Below are 18,156 nucleotides of genomic sequence, written 5' to 3' on the forward strand. Positions count from 1 at the left end.
AGTAGTGTTCACTTTAATTAATAAGACTATGATGCACAAAGATTAAGTTTAGAAAATCGAGGTCACAGAAAGAGGCCATGGTTCTCAAGTAAATAAAATTTCCATTTTTAAGTACTTTTAAATGAATGTAGTTTTTTTTTTTTTAAAGGCATGGTATTATGTCAAGTGAAAACATTTTTGAAAAGTTATTCTGGATGCAAAAATTGTGCAGACCAGGAGTTTTCTACACCAACTGAGATCTTAGAAGGACAACATTGCAATTATTTGCTTGTTCCCTACATGCCCTAGTGACTTTATTACTCTTTGTACCGTCTATGGAGCAATCCCTAGAACCTAATTCCTTCTAACCAGAGCCCACTTTATCAGTTTCATGGTTGTGGTGAAGTATGAGAATCTAGGAAAAAGCTCTGGCTATTCACCACTGCAAATGTGGGACATGACATTATCTTGGTTTCCTGAATTACCAATCACTCTTGAATATAGTGTGAAAAATCACATACAAAGTAGGATTAGTTCTTTTATTTGTTCCTTTCCAAAACTGTGCTAGAACAAGGGAAGAGCATCAACTCTCTCTCTATATATATATATATGTATATATATATATATATATTTATGTATATAACTATATATAACTATATGTAACTATATATAACTATATGTAACCATATGTAACTATATATAACTATATGTAACTATATATAACTATATGTAACTATATGTAACTATAACTATATGCAACTATATGTAACTATATATAACTATAAGTAACTATATATAACTATAACTATATATAACTATATGTAACTATATAAACTATATGTAACTATATATAACTATATGTAACTATATATAGCTATATATAACTATATGTAACTATATATCACTAATATAACTATATGTAACTATATATAACTATATATAACTATATGTAACTATATGTATAAAATTATATATAGTTCATATACATACATATGCGTGTACATATGTATGTATATATACATACATATATGGCATAGCTATTCTGGAGGGGTAAAGGAGCGTTAAATGGTGTGTCCTGACCAGAAACTTGGTCTTCTTCATAATACTGTACTGGATGGCCATGGATAATGTCCATGTGTCCAGTTAAAGGTGAATGGCAATACATTTGGACCATTATGGCAGTAGGTATTTTAGAATCTCTATGCACTTGCTACCATCAGGCTCCGTATTACACTCTAGCATTTGCTTTGTGCCAGCTCCACTGTAATCTTAGAAGAGCCAACATTTCCCCCTCTGAAGATTAAGGATTTTTAATTCAAAGTTCAGAAATGTCAAATAATTTCCTATTTCATACCTCTCCAAAATCACTACAAAAAATAAGCTAACATATATTTCATTCCTTTAGGTCTTTAGAAGTCACATGGTGGCTGACACTGGTCTCATTTATAGAATGTTCTAGGCAGGCATCTCACTGAGAACCTTCAGTGGGTTTAAAATTCCTACAGTTCTCCAAGGAATGGGCACTAATGTCACTCACAAATGAACAGCCGGAGACTTAGAAACATTACATAATCTCTATAAAGGCACACAATTGGCAGATGCCAAAGGCACATTTCAATTCAGTCATAATGGCTTTGGAAAGAGCTTTGCATCATTTTGCCATAGAATGAATGTCACAGCTGGTAATATCTCATGAACCCTGAACAACTAAACCATTTGCTCTCAGCAGCAGTGAATCGAAATACATAAACTTGATCAAAGCAACTTGAAGAAAATGCAGAAATTATCTGGGTTGAACATATACAATGCTTTTTAGTAATGATTTTACTTTGTGTGTATGTTTATGTGTGTGTGTGCATATGTATTCATGCACATACATGCATGGGGGGGCCTGTGGAGATGAAAGAGGGGGCTGCATCCCCCAGAGCAAGTGCTCCTATCTCTGCTTTCTCTGTCTCTCTCTGTCTCTCTGTCTCTCTGTCTCTCTCTCTGTCTCTCTCTCTCTCTCTCTCTCTCTCTCTCTGTCTCTCTCTCTCTCTCTCTCTCTCTCTCTCTCTGCCATTGTTCCTATCATTTGGTCTTTCCAAGAAGATAGCCAACAAACTTAAAAACTGTAATAGATAAACAAGGCCAATGAATAGATTCACTAATTTAGCAAATCATCTACTTTGGCACAGAGAGTCAAAACCTTCCCAAAGATTGTGATTTCATACTGGCTTCAATAACTCCTTTAGACCCCCATAGCCTCTGGTATTATGATTAACTCATGTTTATAAAATACAACAGAAATTATGTAAAGAGTTTAATTTTTAAATTTTTCCTTTCTAGAATTCAAAATAAGACTTAGAAGCTGAACTTTGAAAAAAAAATAGGAATGTGTGGTGGTTCATGACTGCAATCCAGCACTCAGAAAATTGAACCAAATGGGTCACAAGTTGCAGGCTAGCTGGGGCTACATAGCAAGAGTGAAGAAGGAGGAGGAAAGGGGAGGAAGGGAAGGAGGAGAAGGAGATGGAAGAGAAGGAGGAGGAGGAAGAGGAGGAGAAAGAAAGAAGCAGTACTCAGTATTTGAAAATTACATTATCTGTGGCAGTGTATCACTAAAAACCTTTGACTCGATTTTTAAAGAAGACATAGAAGTTTATTAACACATTTTAAAAATGTTCTTTTCCTGGGTAAATCACAGGAAAGAAATTAATTATTTATCTAATAATTCTGAGTTTTAGATAATCTACGTAGAGGCTGTTTTCACAATGGGTCTGGGTTATGCCATGTGTCTGTTTTACAAATGGGCCTACTATTTCACATTTTCTTGATTTATTATTCATTCATTCATTCATTCATTCATTCATTTATCTATTTTATTTAAAGTTGAACAGGAAGAATTCAGTAGGTTGTTTTTAACCATAAAACTCAGGTTTCAAATAATTGTATTACATAAATGTGCTAAGTCACTAAATGTAAACTTCATATTCTACTTGTCTCAGTATTTATCTTTATACAGATTGTTAGCAAACACACCCACATTTTTGCGTGGTAAGGAGTTTATCATCCATTATTGAAAACACTAGCAATTATTTCAACTTTATTTTCATAGGTTGTTTAAAATATGTAAGTTTATGACTACAATACACTTCAGATAAATAACATTCTCAGACACTATTAAAAGTTCTTAGATGTGAATATTTGGGTGATAGATCACACACACACACACACACACACACACACACACATATATATATATATATATATATATATATATATATATATATATATATATATATATACATATTATATACATATATATTTCAATTAACCCTTTGGAATTTAAAAAATATTTAGGCCAATATTTGCCATAACTTTTTCTGAGGTCAGATGTGTTTGTTATGGTTCTATTGCTGTGAAGAGATACTATGACCAAGACAACTCTTATAAAGGAAACCATTTAATTAGGACTGACTTACAGTTTTGGAGATTTACTCCACTATCATCATGGTGGGAAGCATGGCAGTGTGCAGGCAGACATGGTGCTGGAGAAGGCGCTGAGAGTTCTACATCGTGATCCAAGGGTATCAGACAAGGAATGTCTTCTGAAGGCAGGCAGCAGGAGGCTCTGATTCCATACTGGGCATAGATTGAATATAGGAGACCTCAAAGCCCACCTCCACAGTGACACATTTCCTTCAACAAGGCCACACTTACTCCAGTAAGGTCACATCTCCTAACAGTGCACTTCCCATGAGCCAAGCACTAAAACGTATATGTCTATAGAGGTCATATTTATTCAAACCCTCTCGGTGCACACTTATAATCCCAGAACTTGAAGGCAGGCAGATCAGGAGTTTAAAATTATTATTGGAGAAATAGTGAGTGTAAGACCACTTTGGGTCACAAGAGACCTTGTATCAAAAACAAATTAATAAAAAACAAACCTGAGGGCTGGAGAGATGGCTCAGTGGTTAAGAGCAGTCACTCCTCTTCCAAAGGTCCTGAGTTCAAATCCCAGCAACCACATGGTGGCTCACAACCATCTTTAATGAGATCTGATGCTCTCTTCCGGGGTGTCCGAAGACAGTTACAGTGTACTTACATATAATAAAGAAATAAATCCTAAAAAAAAAAAACCAAACCTGAAATACAAATAAACAAACAAACAAACAAACAAACAAATAAATAAATAAAAGTTTTCTCCAACAATTTTGGTAAAGCAATGCTGAGGAAAATCTGATTTGGAAAAGGCAGGATACACAGGGTACATATTCTTAAAATGTAGTTATATATTAAACAGTAAAGATAGCATAATTTTGTCTGATTAGGAAAATTTTAGGGTTATTTCTTTAGGGAAATGAATAAGTAACACAATTTATCTCTCTTGTCTTATGAGTTTGATATTACAAATATTTGGTGAAAGATAAAGGCCAGAGTCACCTCAACCAGACAGATAGCCGTGAAAGGTTTTACAAGGAACTTTACCACAGCACTGCCTATTGGCTTCTCCTTGCTGTCGGGAGTAATTGCGGTCCTTGCTTCTAGTTGCTGGAGCGGCTTCCTTCACAGCTACTTTTAATTGGCACAGAATTTTTTTCTACATATTTGTGAGGATACAATGCAATGCTTTGAGCATATATATAATATTGTACATATATATTTATATATGATATAATAATTACATATTATATATTGTATGTAAGTATATTATATATGATACACCCATATATACATATACTAGTGATATGTTCACCATGAAGAAATTATTAAAATGTAAGATAAGCAGTAATATCTTGATTACCTTGAATTACATTCTTAGACTGAAATGTTTGATATTTCTCTCACTCTCTCCCTCTCTCTCCCTCTCTCTCTCCCTCATATACATACACACACACACACACAGAGAGAGAGAGAGAGAGAGAGAGAGAGAGAGAGAGAGAGAGAGAGAGAGAGAGAGAGAGAGAGAACAAATTCCCAAGCAGTTTCTGTCTACTAATACATTTGGTCCCACATTTCTAAACAGATCAATCTTGGCTCTATAATTTGTATATTCACACTTATTCTGGTAGAACCGCCTTTCTTGTCTTTTGTGATTCTCCCTTTATTATTACCTTGACACATGACCCATCTTCATCATTACCTAGTTTCTTCCTAAATGATTCCAAGTTATTGAGTAATAATACTTCCAATACTACAAGACGATTGCTCTGAAGCCTTACAGCCCTGATCATTTCATGTTTTGCATAGGTTTCAAGTGACGCTCTCAGAGCTGGATCCTTCAGCCTCCATATGAATCTAGTTTGACTTTACTTTGATAACTAACTTATATAACTTAGATTTGCTGGTCTTGGGGCTAGAACAGTGGCTCAGCTGTTAAGAGTACTTCCTGTTCTTCCAGAAGAAAGGAGTTAGGGTTCCCCCACCCATATCCTGCAGCTTACAACTACCAGTCAGTGTAGCTCCAGGAGATCTGACACCCTCTTCTGGTCTGAGAGGGTACCCACATAAATGTGTTATAATTTCACATATATATACAGACACACATGTGTGCACACAGATATACACATGCACATGCATGCACATGCACACATACATACACATTCATACATACCACACATATACACATATTCATATACACATGCATATACATGCATATGCACATATGTGCACACACACATATAGAAATAAAATAATTTTTAAAAATCTGGTCTTGAACTTGCCAAAAAAATTAAATTCCTATTGCCTTATATATATATTGGTTTATTTGCTAGGTTTTCTAAACATGATGGGAAGATCCATTGTAATAAAATAATTAGAATCTATCCAATTTATTCTCTTACCTTGAGGCATGAACATTTGTTCACCCATCATCCCTTCAAGCTTTCCTCAGTCTTTGTCAGCATCCTAATTACTTTTTATAGTTCTAACCTCCTCACTGTCCGGTATGCAGCCTTCTGTTGAATGATCATTGAGCAAATAATCATTTTTACTGGATTCGTATGGTTATAAAGGTGATGCTAAGCCATCAAGGTGAATTACTGTTGGACTCTTACATAGTACTGGACTCAAGCAAGAACACATCCACTAACTGAGATAGAATTGCTAATACAGTTCTTCAGCTCACATGTGTAGCCCGGAATATTAAACCCTGGGTTGACTACATGAGTTTAACTCTGTGAATTCCTGAGGGTGAATAGTTAGTTTGGTTGCTTCTCAAATGGATTTTAAACTCAATGTATCACATAGTGATTGAATGTCCACTTTAAAATGAGAGATTCAGCATCCCTGTGCAGAAGTGACATGGGACAAATCCTGAGAACGACCATCACCAATTTTTTTCTCATCAGATGACCACTGATAACCATTAATCTTCCAATGGGCAGCTTCTGTCCCATTGAGCTTGGATCCTACCATATGATCTTTTCATAGGTTCAACCACTACTTGCATCTGCCCACTGTTCATGGAACCTGGGATTGGTTGTGTAACAGTATGCCATCTCTTTATAACAAGAGCATCCTATGCGAAAGCCTGCTATGTTTTCTGTCTTCCTTGGTCTGAAACAGACAGCTGTGTAGCATCTCAGTACACTGTCAATGAAAGGGATGTAGGCTCCCTTAGCTGTAATCTCCCTTAGCTCTGAAAGCATCTATCCAGCTGAAATATGACCAAAATAGAATTCCTTTCAGGACAAAGCAGAACTTTTTTTTTTGATACAGTTCAATTAAACATTCCCTAGGCCAGAGTGGTTCAGAATATTACCATTAAATATATCATGCAAAATGCTGTGTGACTTTACAGGCATAATAACTTTTAGATTTATGTTCCATACAGTTTTATTGAATTTCACAATACTTTGCTCTACATTGAAGCTCAGAGCATCCAAGCCACATTCTCCTCTACTTTCCTGAAGACTTGGATTTTAGTGAGCCCCAGGCTGACCTGAAACTTCTCACACAAATCTCCATTTTATTTTCTACTAGCTACATCTTTGTTCTTTTCCCATGGGTAAAGATGATACCATGAAGTTAACATGGGATATGCTGCCAGAACTGGTTATTTTTTGCTCTTTTAGCATTTTTATGTTTATTTTTGCCACTTATTCACTTTGAACAACTTTGAAACACCAAGAAATGATTTCTTTCCAACCCAGTTTTGATTATCAACTAATCAGGCAGGATTGCTTTAAATTCTCTGGCCATTCAGGATTGATTTTGTTAGAGCATAAATCTTAACACATCAATGCCTTAACATACATGGGGACTTGGTTGGCCACAATGCAAGTATATGGATTAATAGAACCTTGGCTACTTTGTCCTATTTTCAAGCATAAATAACATGTTAGTAAAAGAATATGCAACCAAATCCCAAGATAAAGTATTTGCTCAAGAGTCATGACATTGTCATCAGCTTATGTAAATAGAATATTAGCCCTGTCCTTAATTCATTACATTGTTCTTTTTACATTCTAGGGTATTGGCCTTAACACAGGGACACTTGTATTCTCTGACTTTATTTACTCATGTCTACATGGAAAATGGTTTGGGCCATATCTCCTTCAGATCCCACAATTTCATTTGCTATAGAAGATGAAATAAGGCTTTCCTAATGATTCAGTAATACACAGTAGCTTGAACATTATAACCTTGAGTTATTGAATACCATGTGCTAAAATTTCCCCTGCTACATATTCAGTGTTTGTAGAGAAGGGTATTGAGACAAGGCTAGGAACAATTGAGAGCAGTGTCTCAATACTATGCAACTAGTTTCCAGTGATGCATGTCGCCATCTTTCAAAGGAGGGCTGGCTCTCTGCAGCATCTTCTATGGATTTACATCTTTATTGCTGGGGCGGGCACTACAGGCATGTGCTGAGGAGAGGGGAATGAAGACTCCATGGGGTCACAGAATACCACAAAGTCATTGAGCAAAAGAAAGACAAATTTGCAACGCCATAGGAAGAACAACAATATCAACCAACCAGACCCCCCAGAGCTCCCAAGGACTAAGCCACCAACCAAGGAGCACACATGGCTCCAGCTGCATATGTAGCAGAGGATGGCCTTGTCAGGCATCAGTGGAAGGAGAGGTTCTTGACCCTGTAAAGGTTCAATGCCACAGTGTAGGGGAATCGAGGATGGGGAGGTGGGAGTGGGTGGGTGGAGGAACAGCCTCAGAGAAGCAGGGGGAGGGAGGATGGGATAGGGGGTTTCCAGGAGCGGGGAAACTAGGAAAGGGGACAACATTAGAAATGTAAATAAAGAAAATATCCAATAAAAAAAAAAGAAAAGAAGTGGAAGGAAAGAGATTTTCATATGTCAAAGCCCAGGGAGTATCTATTCAGATAAAACTATGCAACTCTGCAGCCATGACCCATTTCATATAAGATATTGTTCTGAGTAGAACTGTACCCCTGTTTCAAAACATGCAGTAACCTGGGCAATTTCCATTCTTTAAAGCTTCTTCTTATCAGCTTACAGAGGCTCTAGCTGAACTCCATATGATCTCGTGGGCATACTTTTCTGGCCTCTTTCCCTTTTCTAAGTTTTCCTCTTACAGTTTCTTGACATTCTTTGGGGTGTCAAGGCTTACCCTTTCATTGCTGCCAGAGCCTACCCTTGGCATGCAAAGTTAGCTTTTGATGTTGGCGTCCTTGATGAAATGAAAACAACCTTGCTAGCATTTCCTTTCCGGTGCTCTGAGCTGTATTTCCAGCCCACAGAGGTCAGTGCACATGACCGCCCGTTCCAGCTTGAATGCCGCTTCAAGACACAAGCCATGCTCTGTGTGAGGGCTTCAATACAGCCATCACCAACGTCTGCCCGAACTGCAGCTACACTTTATACTGTTCACACTTCTAATGTAACAAGCCTATTAAATCTTGAATCTGCTGAATGCTCTCACAGCCACCGATATGTCTAAATCTGGGAGTCAGTATCTAATAAAGAACCATCAATGCACAAAATAACCCCCATTTAAGGCTTTTATTTTTGTACGAATAAATTGGAATCTGTTTTCTCCTCCTAACATACTCCATTAAAAATTCTCCATAGACTCTGATCACTTATCCATTTGTAGTACATGATATCACTGTGCCTAGCACAAAGATTTTACATGAGCTCTTTCTGTCTCTCTGTCTCTGTTTCTCTCCCTCCCTCCCCCCCTCTCTCTCTTTCTCTCTCTCTTTCCTCAGCCAATGATCCATCTTCATAAAGGAATGGTTACATATTAGTAATATATAATAATATATAATAATATATTAGATTCCCTCTAACTGAGCCTTCCTGATGAGTCTTCTTGCTTAATCCAAATGAAGTTTTGTGATATGAATTTGTGACCAAATGTTTTCAATAATAGTACCTTTAAAAGAAAATGATGACTTTGGCCCAGAAGTTTCAAAGATACACATTTGAAAGTTAGCTATATTTTTGTTTAAAAAACAAACAAACAAAACCTTATAGTTTGCCTGCATATTACTTTTCCAAAAAGAAGTTTATGTTATATTGTGCGAAACTGCTGTCTTGGTTACGGTTTTACTGCTGTGAAGCCTGCCTCCATAGTGACAAACTCCCAACAATGCCACGCCTCCTTCACCTAGGCCACACCTCCTCCAATAAGGCCACACCTCCTCCAATAAGGCCACACCTCCTCCAATAAGGCCACATCTCCTAATAATACTACTCTCTGTGGGCCAAGCATTCAAATATATAAATCTAAGGGACCCAAACTTATTCACGCCACCATAACCGCTGTTATTCAATTGTCTTAGGGACTGAGGAGATGACTTTGTCTTGTTGCACAGGCATGAGTACCCGAGTTTAAGTTACCAAGACCCGTGTAAAAGCCAGGTATAGCTATGTTGTGCCTATCATCCCAGTACTGAAGAGACAGAGACATGGAGGTCCCTAGGGCTTGCTGAATAGATAGTTCTATATTCAGTGAGAGAACTTGTCTCAAAAAAATGATAGTGTACCTGTGATTCATAGCAGCAGTAATTACCTGCACAGGACTGGGTCCATCAGAGATTGAGAAGAGATCCATAAGTCCCATCCTTGCTAGAGGAGCCATAGAACATTTAATATTGCAGAGGAGGCAGAATCATATTCATCAGTGGTGTAGCCACTGGCACATTGCTCCCATTCAGATAGCCACACCCACCCATGCTCATTCAGGCAAACCTAACCAAATGCAAGGAACACACATACAAGCACACACACACACACACACACACACCACATTTTTTTGCTATTAGGAAAGATTGTTCAGATGGCTTTCATTCTGTGCTGTCTTATCTGTGCCAGTCATGTTCCTGGTACTGTCTGGGAAATGTGAATGTTAAGATCTGGTTACAAAGCAGGTAAGTGACAAGGAGCTAGGGTGAGAAATTTGGTGCTCCCAGCTTGAACAAAGAATGCCATCCTGACACCAAGATCACTGCACCTTGCCGTGGCCACTAATTTACTATTCCCACTGAAAATCTGAAATTGCTGCACAGGCTGAGACCAGACAGCTATACCTTGATTATATGTTCTCTTGGGATAGTTCAATGGAGCAGAGTTCATATGGAAGGGAATTGCTCAGACACAATGAGACAGCAATGAGTTCAGAAGATGCCATCCAGTAGAACTTCTGAACTTTGACCTTGGTTAGTTGTCTTTGCCTCATTGACATCATGATTTGCCCTGCCACACTCCCAAGAGCTGGTTTTTAAAACAGAGGAATTTGGTCTATAGATAGCCTATTACCCACATTCACTCTTCCTTTCTGGATCTTAGGTTTTTGAAAGCCCACAAGTAAGTCACATTCTATCAAGTCTACAATGAAGGTATCACTGTATATCAAGGAAAGTAGATGCCCAAAGTTGGAGGTATTCTCTAGACTCTTCCACTAACTAAGAAGCTATTAGCAGTTTATAGCTAGTGGGGGAGGGAGAACCATTCTTCTTTGAGGGTGTGATCATTAGCAGGTGTTGTACAGTACAGAGGATGGTCCCACACCCATGCAAGTATGGACAGCACTAATTAGACATAGTGAGTTATTTTTTAAAAAGACATTTAGTCAGGAAGGGGTGTGTTGAGGGGATATGGAAGGAGTTGAAGGGAGTGATGGGAATTTGGAGGCATATATAGATTCCGGGTCTGTTCCTAGCTCACCAAATGATCACTGTCCTCTTGTCTCTTCTTCATGCAGATGCTAGACTGGCAGGAGGTAGTCTCCAGGCCCCTTTATTCCTTGGCAGTTGGTGATTTTCAAGTCATGGTGATGCATGCTGTAGCAGTGGGGTGCCATTTCTGGGATGACTGTGTGTTTTGTTCCCTTAATGGGGACCCCAGCAGCAGTCCTGTTTGGCCTCAGCTGGGCTGTGTCAGCACAATGAAGCTGATTGGCTGAGTCTCAAAAGCAGACCCTAGAGAGAGATTGATTCTGACAGGGAAATAATTAAAGGGGGAAATTGGTGCCTTGCATGGTAAGACATCTGTACACTTGGTCAAGTCTCCAATATAAAATGTGCTTTAATGAGTATGAACAGAAGACATGTGCAGATTATAGATAGACAAGAAAAACATCTTTTAATTTTTAAAAGACTAATTCCTTATAAATTTTACATTTAGAGCCAAGTGCTTTGTTGGAATATTAGTCAGGCTTTAATTTAAATGTTATGCAAATACACAAGCAGCCTGAAACAGTTGGCAAGGACTGCCCCCAGTTTCTTCATTACCTTGTGCCAACACTTCTTCTGCATTGTTCCTTTTGCTTCATTCTTTCTTGTATTTTCTGCCTTAGTATGTGCCCCCATCCTTTTTTTAGCAGTTTAAAAATATGTACACTTCCATGGTTCAGCCAAGCCCTGACTTGATATCCATGAATATGGTACCAAGTGAATCCATTCTCTCAGTATCAATGAAAACACTGAAGATTTCTGAACATCAGTCCTGTCCTTGGATGTATGCCACCACTGGGCTCAGCCTCTGGCCATGCCATCCTCCACATGGTAGTGGCTGCTGCCTCTGGTGTATTCCAACCTGTCCATCCAGATTCAAGCTCTACTGACATCAGCCATTTGAGGCCCTAGGAAGCCGCATCCTAAGTACAACTGCTTCTCTCTGCATCCCCTTTCCTCGTGATGCACAGAAGTCTCAGTTCCTTCTAATCTGTGAAGCCTGATCCCTTTGTTCCTGTCTCTCTACATCCATCATCCTTTAAGAGCCCAAGATGGTCATGTTGTCACTTTTTGGCAGCTCCCCAGTTAATACTGGTCACAAGGTCAGGAACTGATATGTGTTATTAGCTCTGAATATCAACTTGCCGATATATCTGGCCCAGAGAAGAATGTGTTAGGAATTTCCCTCCTTCTTGCTTTTGGATGCTGTAGTTGTCCTTTTACACTCTTGCTCTTTCTCCTTTTAGATTGTGGCAAACTATAAACTATATAAAAATTAACCATGGTAACCATACTTCCACTGGTATGAGACATTCACACTAGTGACTCAGCACCATCTGTCTCCAGTTCCCTTTATGTTCCCAAACTCACACTCTGGTTCCACTAAATATTGCATGTCTTTACTCCTACCTCCCCAGCTCTTCTGTCTCTACCGTTTGCCTACTCTGAGTACCTGATATAACTGGAATGGTGCAATATATGTTCTTTTGTGACTGACGTAAGTTCCTCAAGATTCAACCCCATTGGTAGCACGTGTTCCAACTCATTCCCGTTTGGAAGGCTGAATATTCTCCATGAATATGCATAGTCATGAATATTTATAGTATAGTGCATTACATATTTATGTATATGTATATGCCATCCGAATAGCTGACTCATCTCTCAATGGACACTGGGTTGTTTCCATTTTTTATCTATTATAAATGACACCGCTATGAGCATCAGTATCTAATCAAAGTCTTTCTAATTAAATGAAAGCTTTAGTTAAAAAGAAATGTTATAGACCTGTTCAAATAGATATTTTTGATCATGTCTTATCTTTGCCTGTTAGGGATAGATGGCACTGCAGATAAAATCAAGATTTGCTGTGGCTGTCCATTTCTTTCCAATCCTGATTCTTCTGTAGATACAATTAATCTTTTAGCAACTGAATGTTCCAGTGTATGCTGCTTCATTAGGGTTGCTGATACAAAAATAAGAATAAAATGTTTTATGCATTTTTGAAAGAGAGAGAGATAACATAAAGTTGGGTGAGACAGACAGATAGATGATATATATATATATACATATATGTGTGTGTATATATGTATGTATATATATGTGCATGTATATATATGTATGTATATCTATATGTATATATATGTATGTATATATATGTATGTATATATATATATATATATAATATATATGTTGTCTAGGTAGGGAGGCGGGGATAATGTGTAAGGAGTTGGGAGAGGGGAAATATGAACAAAGTATATAGTATGACAAAACTTAAATAAAAAGGGGTGGAACCCATACAGTAAAACATGTACGCCATGGAGTAGGTGAAAACAAAAAGAAGGAAGGAAAGAAAGAAGGGAAAAAAGAAGCATCATTTAAAATTACATAAAAATATAACATAAAAGTGGTTCATCATGGAATTTTTTTGGCAAATTCATTAAATCCCCAATTTTTGCTTATTGGTTCCATCATATTAGCAGGTACAGATTCTAGACTCATGGTGTTTTAGACCTCTAAGCCCTCTTGGCAACAGCTTGTCTTAACGCCTTCATTTGTAATAAAAGTGTCTAGGTAGTTATCAAGATTTGTTTTTAATTCTGTTCATCTATTCAGTGTTCAACAACCTGAATCACACTGCTGAACAGGCTGCCTTTGTCCCTGGTCTTATAGTCTTCCTCAATCCTTTTCAGCAAAGAAAAGAAAAGAAAAGGAAAGAAAGAAAGAAAGAAAGAAAGAAAGAAAGAAAGAAAGAAAGAAAGAAAGAAAGAACGCTGACATGCAACAGGCCAGTGAGGGAACTAAGAGGACACTCATATTCAGGGACATGCAAGCAGGCTGTGAGGGAAGATGTTGCACAGCATGCCTGATAAGCACCTAAGAGAGGTACTGAGGGTCAGTGGAGGTGACGGGAGTTACAGATTATATCAGGGGGAAAATGAAAGATTTCCTGCCAGAGTGTTTCTTGTGGCATGCCTCCAAGGAAGTGCATGTCCTCCATCGCAGAAATGAGAAAACTGGGGGTGGGCGTGGGAAGGAAACATGTTCTCAGGGAGTGAAGGGCTGCTTGAAAAAGACATATGTGGAGGAAGGCTTAAAGGGCTCCATGAAGTCACAGAATCAGTCCTGGTTACACTGTAGAACCCTTGGCTAAGCACCTGAACTGTAATGTGCTCTGTTATTCTGAGGAGCATAGGAAACAATCTGTCGATGCGAAGTTCCCAGTCGCTGGACCACAGTGCCGGTCCATGAGCATTAACAGTGTTAGCAGCCTTTCTATTGCAAAGAAGTTTTCCATGCGGATTGAGGTAAACTGAAGAGACTTACTTGTGTAGAAAGTGTATAGCATTAGGAGATTGTACATAAACAGAACACACACACACACACACACACACACACACATTCGTGCGTGCACACGCTGTACTAAAAACCCAGTCTAGAAAAATGGTTTGACTTGATAGGAATGGCAGAAGGCAGGAAACTGAGTACATTTAAGGGTGTGCTTGTTACAGTTGCTGTTTGCTGTGGCTCAAACACCAGACAGAACAACCAAAAACTGCTTTTTTTTAAATTTATTGATATATTTATTTACATTTCAAATGATTTTCCCTTTTCTGGACCCCCACTCCCCGAAAGTCCCATCGGTCCCCTTCCCTCCCCCTGTTTTCCCACCCAACCCTTCCCACTTCCCTGTTCTGATTTTGCTCTATACTGCTTCACTGAGTCTTTTCAGAACAAGGGACCACTCCTCCGTTCTTCTTGTACCTCATTTGATGTGTGGATTATGTTTTGGGTATTCCAGTTTTCTAGGTTAATATCCACTTATTAGTGAGTGCATACCATGATTCATCTTTTGAGTCTGGGTTACCTCACTTAGTATGATGTTCTCTAGCTCCATCCATTTGCCTAAGAATTTCATGAATTCATTGTTTCTAACCCAGGATAGCTAAAACTATTCTCAGCAACAAAAGAAATTCTGGGGGAATCAGTATCCCTGACCTCAAGCAATACTACAGAGCAATAGTGTTAAAAACTGCATGGTATTGGTACAGTGACAGGCAGGCAGATCAATGGAACAGGATTGAAGATCCAGAAATGAACCCACACACCTATGGTCACTTGATCCTCGACAAAGGGGCTGAAAACATCCAATGGAAAAAAGATAGCCTTTTCAACAAATGGTGCTGGTTCAACTGGAGGTCAGCATGCAGAAGAATGCGAATTGATCCATCCTTGTCTCCTTGTACTAAGCTCAAATTCAAATGAATCAAGGACCTCCACATAAAGCCAGACACTCTGAAGCTAATAGAAAAGAAACTGGGGAAGACCCTTGAGGACATCGGTACAGGGAGAAAGTTTCTGAACAGAACACCAATAGCGTAAGCTCTAAGATCAAGAATTGACAAATGGGACCTCATAAAATTACAAAGTTTCTGTACGGCAAAGGACACCATCAAAAGGACAAATCAGCAACCAACAAATTGGGAAAAGATCTTCACCAATCCTACATCAGATAGAGGGCTAATATCCAATATATATAAAGAACTCAAGAAGTTAGACTCCAGAAAATCAAACAACCCTATTAAAAATGGGGTACAGAGTTAAACAAAGAATTCTCACCTGAAGAACTTCGGATGGCAAAGAAACATCTTAAAAAATGTTCAACTTCATTAGTCATTAGGGAAATGCAAATCAAAACAACCCTGAGATTTCACCTTACACCAGTCAGAATGGCTAAGATTAAAAATTCAGGAGACAGCAGGTGTTGGCGAGGATGTGGAGAAAGAGGAACACTCCTCCATTGCTGGTGGGGTTGCAAATTGGTACAACCATTCTGGAAATCAGTCTGGCAGTTCCTCAGAAAACTGGGTACCTCACTTCCAGAAGATCCTGCTATACCACTCCTGGGCATATACCCAAAAGATTCCCTAGCATGTAATAAGGATACATGTTCCACTATGTTCATAGCAGCCCTATTTATAATTGCCAGAAGTTGGAAAGAACCCAGGTATCCCTCAACAGAAGAGTGGATGCAAAAAATGTGGTATATCTACACAATGGAGTACTATTCAGCCATTAGAAACAATGAATTAAAAAACTGCTTTTGACCTATCTCTTCTGTGGGTTCAGTTGATGGTCCTCAGCCTATTAAGTTCTGCGCCTTCGCCCAGGCCCATCATCATGACAGGGTGGAGCTAGGTGTGGAAAAGCTTGACCTCCAGACGGACAGGAAGCAGAGAACATATGAGGAACTACGGATACATAGGATACATACAAGGAACATACAAAACTGGGTTAACCTTTAAAGCACACCACCAGGAACCAACCTTCTTCCTACAATTCGTTTCTGCATGCTGAAGCTTCCAGAACTTCCCACTGAGGAATCTATTAATCAAAACGTGAGTTTGCACACGCCTTTAATCCCAGCACTTGGGAGGCAGAGGCAGGCAGATTTCTGAGTTTGAGGCCAGCCTGGTCTACAGAGTGAGTTCCAGGTCAGCCAGGGCTACACAGAGAAACCTTGTCTCGAAAAACCCAAAACCAAAAAAAAAAAAAAAAAAAAAAACCAACAACAAAAAAAAACCCAAACAAACAAACAAAAAATAGTTTAAGAGGCACATAGTCACAGGAGATTACTGACGTCTGGACAGGTGACACGTGAGCCAAGAAAGCTGTATAAAATCTGACAAAATGGGGGATGGGAGAGACTATGGTGGGAAGAAAAAGAAAAGGCAAAGGTGAACGCTGAGAGAACCCAGATTAGAGCCTGGGACACACTGAAGGGTAAAGTATGGGTCGAGCTGATAACTCTGGTCTAAGAGACCAGTGAGAGCCAGGCTATTAGGCCCACCGTGGATCACATGCTACGGATGGTCAGAGAAGATGATGCGCAGGGAAAGAGCGTGTGCACTTTCTGGTGGTGAGGTCACTCCCGGGCGAATTTGGATAAGTAGACGATACCGACAGACACTTTACTGGCACTGGGATTGGTCGTGAGTGGGGAGAGGAATTCATAGAATGAAAAGGCGCTCCTGGCACGTTATTCTTTTAACATCATCGGCCCTCGTTATATTTTTAAGTACAGAGGAAGGTGACAATAGATCAGTTACAGATATTTGCTGTGGGAAATTAGCCAGAGATTGGAGTTAAGAGCTAAGTCAAGAAGCCTAATGTTGGAAGGAAAGGGACAAATGCCTCACCTCAGAGTACAGGGAAACAGCCCAGATGCTGTGAAGACACAGGCTCCAGAAGGGAAAAGTCGGAGACTCCAGCTTGACCTCAGTCTCCCCCCTCCCCCACCCAGGTTTCAGGACAAGTGGCAGCCCTCCTAGTTTCATCCCAAAGCTTCGACAAACATTATAGCCAAAACCAGCTTGGGGTGGGATGTGTATTTCATCTTACAGCTTACAATCCATCCAAGGCCTGCTTGCTAATCCATACATTTCCTCCAGCCTTGGGACTCAGCAAATTTGGTGCAGTAGAAACCATGGAGGAGGATGCTTGCTAATGGAATCACTCACTAGCTTTCTTAGACACCTCAGGAAACAGCAGCCTAAAGCAGCGGTTCTCAATCTTCCTAACAATGCAACCCTTGAACACCATTCCTCGTGTTGTGCTGACCCCAAACCATAAAACTATTTTTGCTGCTACTTTATAACTCATAAATCATAACATACATTTCTGTGTTTTCCTAGGGTCTCAGGCAACCTCTATGAAAAGGTTGTTTGATCTCCAGGTTGGGAAATGCTGGCTGGCCTAAGGTACTGATCACAGTGGGATGGATCCTCCTATATTAATTAACAATCAAAATAATCTCCCACAGATACTCTCAGGCCAATTTGGATATTGTCAGTTTCTCTCTCAGATGACTCCAGGCAAGGTCAATTTGACAGTTAACAATATATCAGGAAATGGGACTACGTGCTAAACACAAAATTCAAGCCATGTACGGCAAGTCAGCGGGGAGTAGGTCAGTTAGACCCACTCTGCTCCAGCTGCCACTTAAAAATAGTTTTATTTATCCCATGCAATCA

This window comes from Apodemus sylvaticus, chromosome 18, assembly GCF_947179515.1.
Source record: "Apodemus sylvaticus chromosome 18, mApoSyl1.1, whole genome shotgun sequence".
In the NCBI taxonomy this organism is placed as follows: domain Eukaryota; kingdom Metazoa; phylum Chordata; class Mammalia; order Rodentia; family Muridae; genus Apodemus; species Apodemus sylvaticus.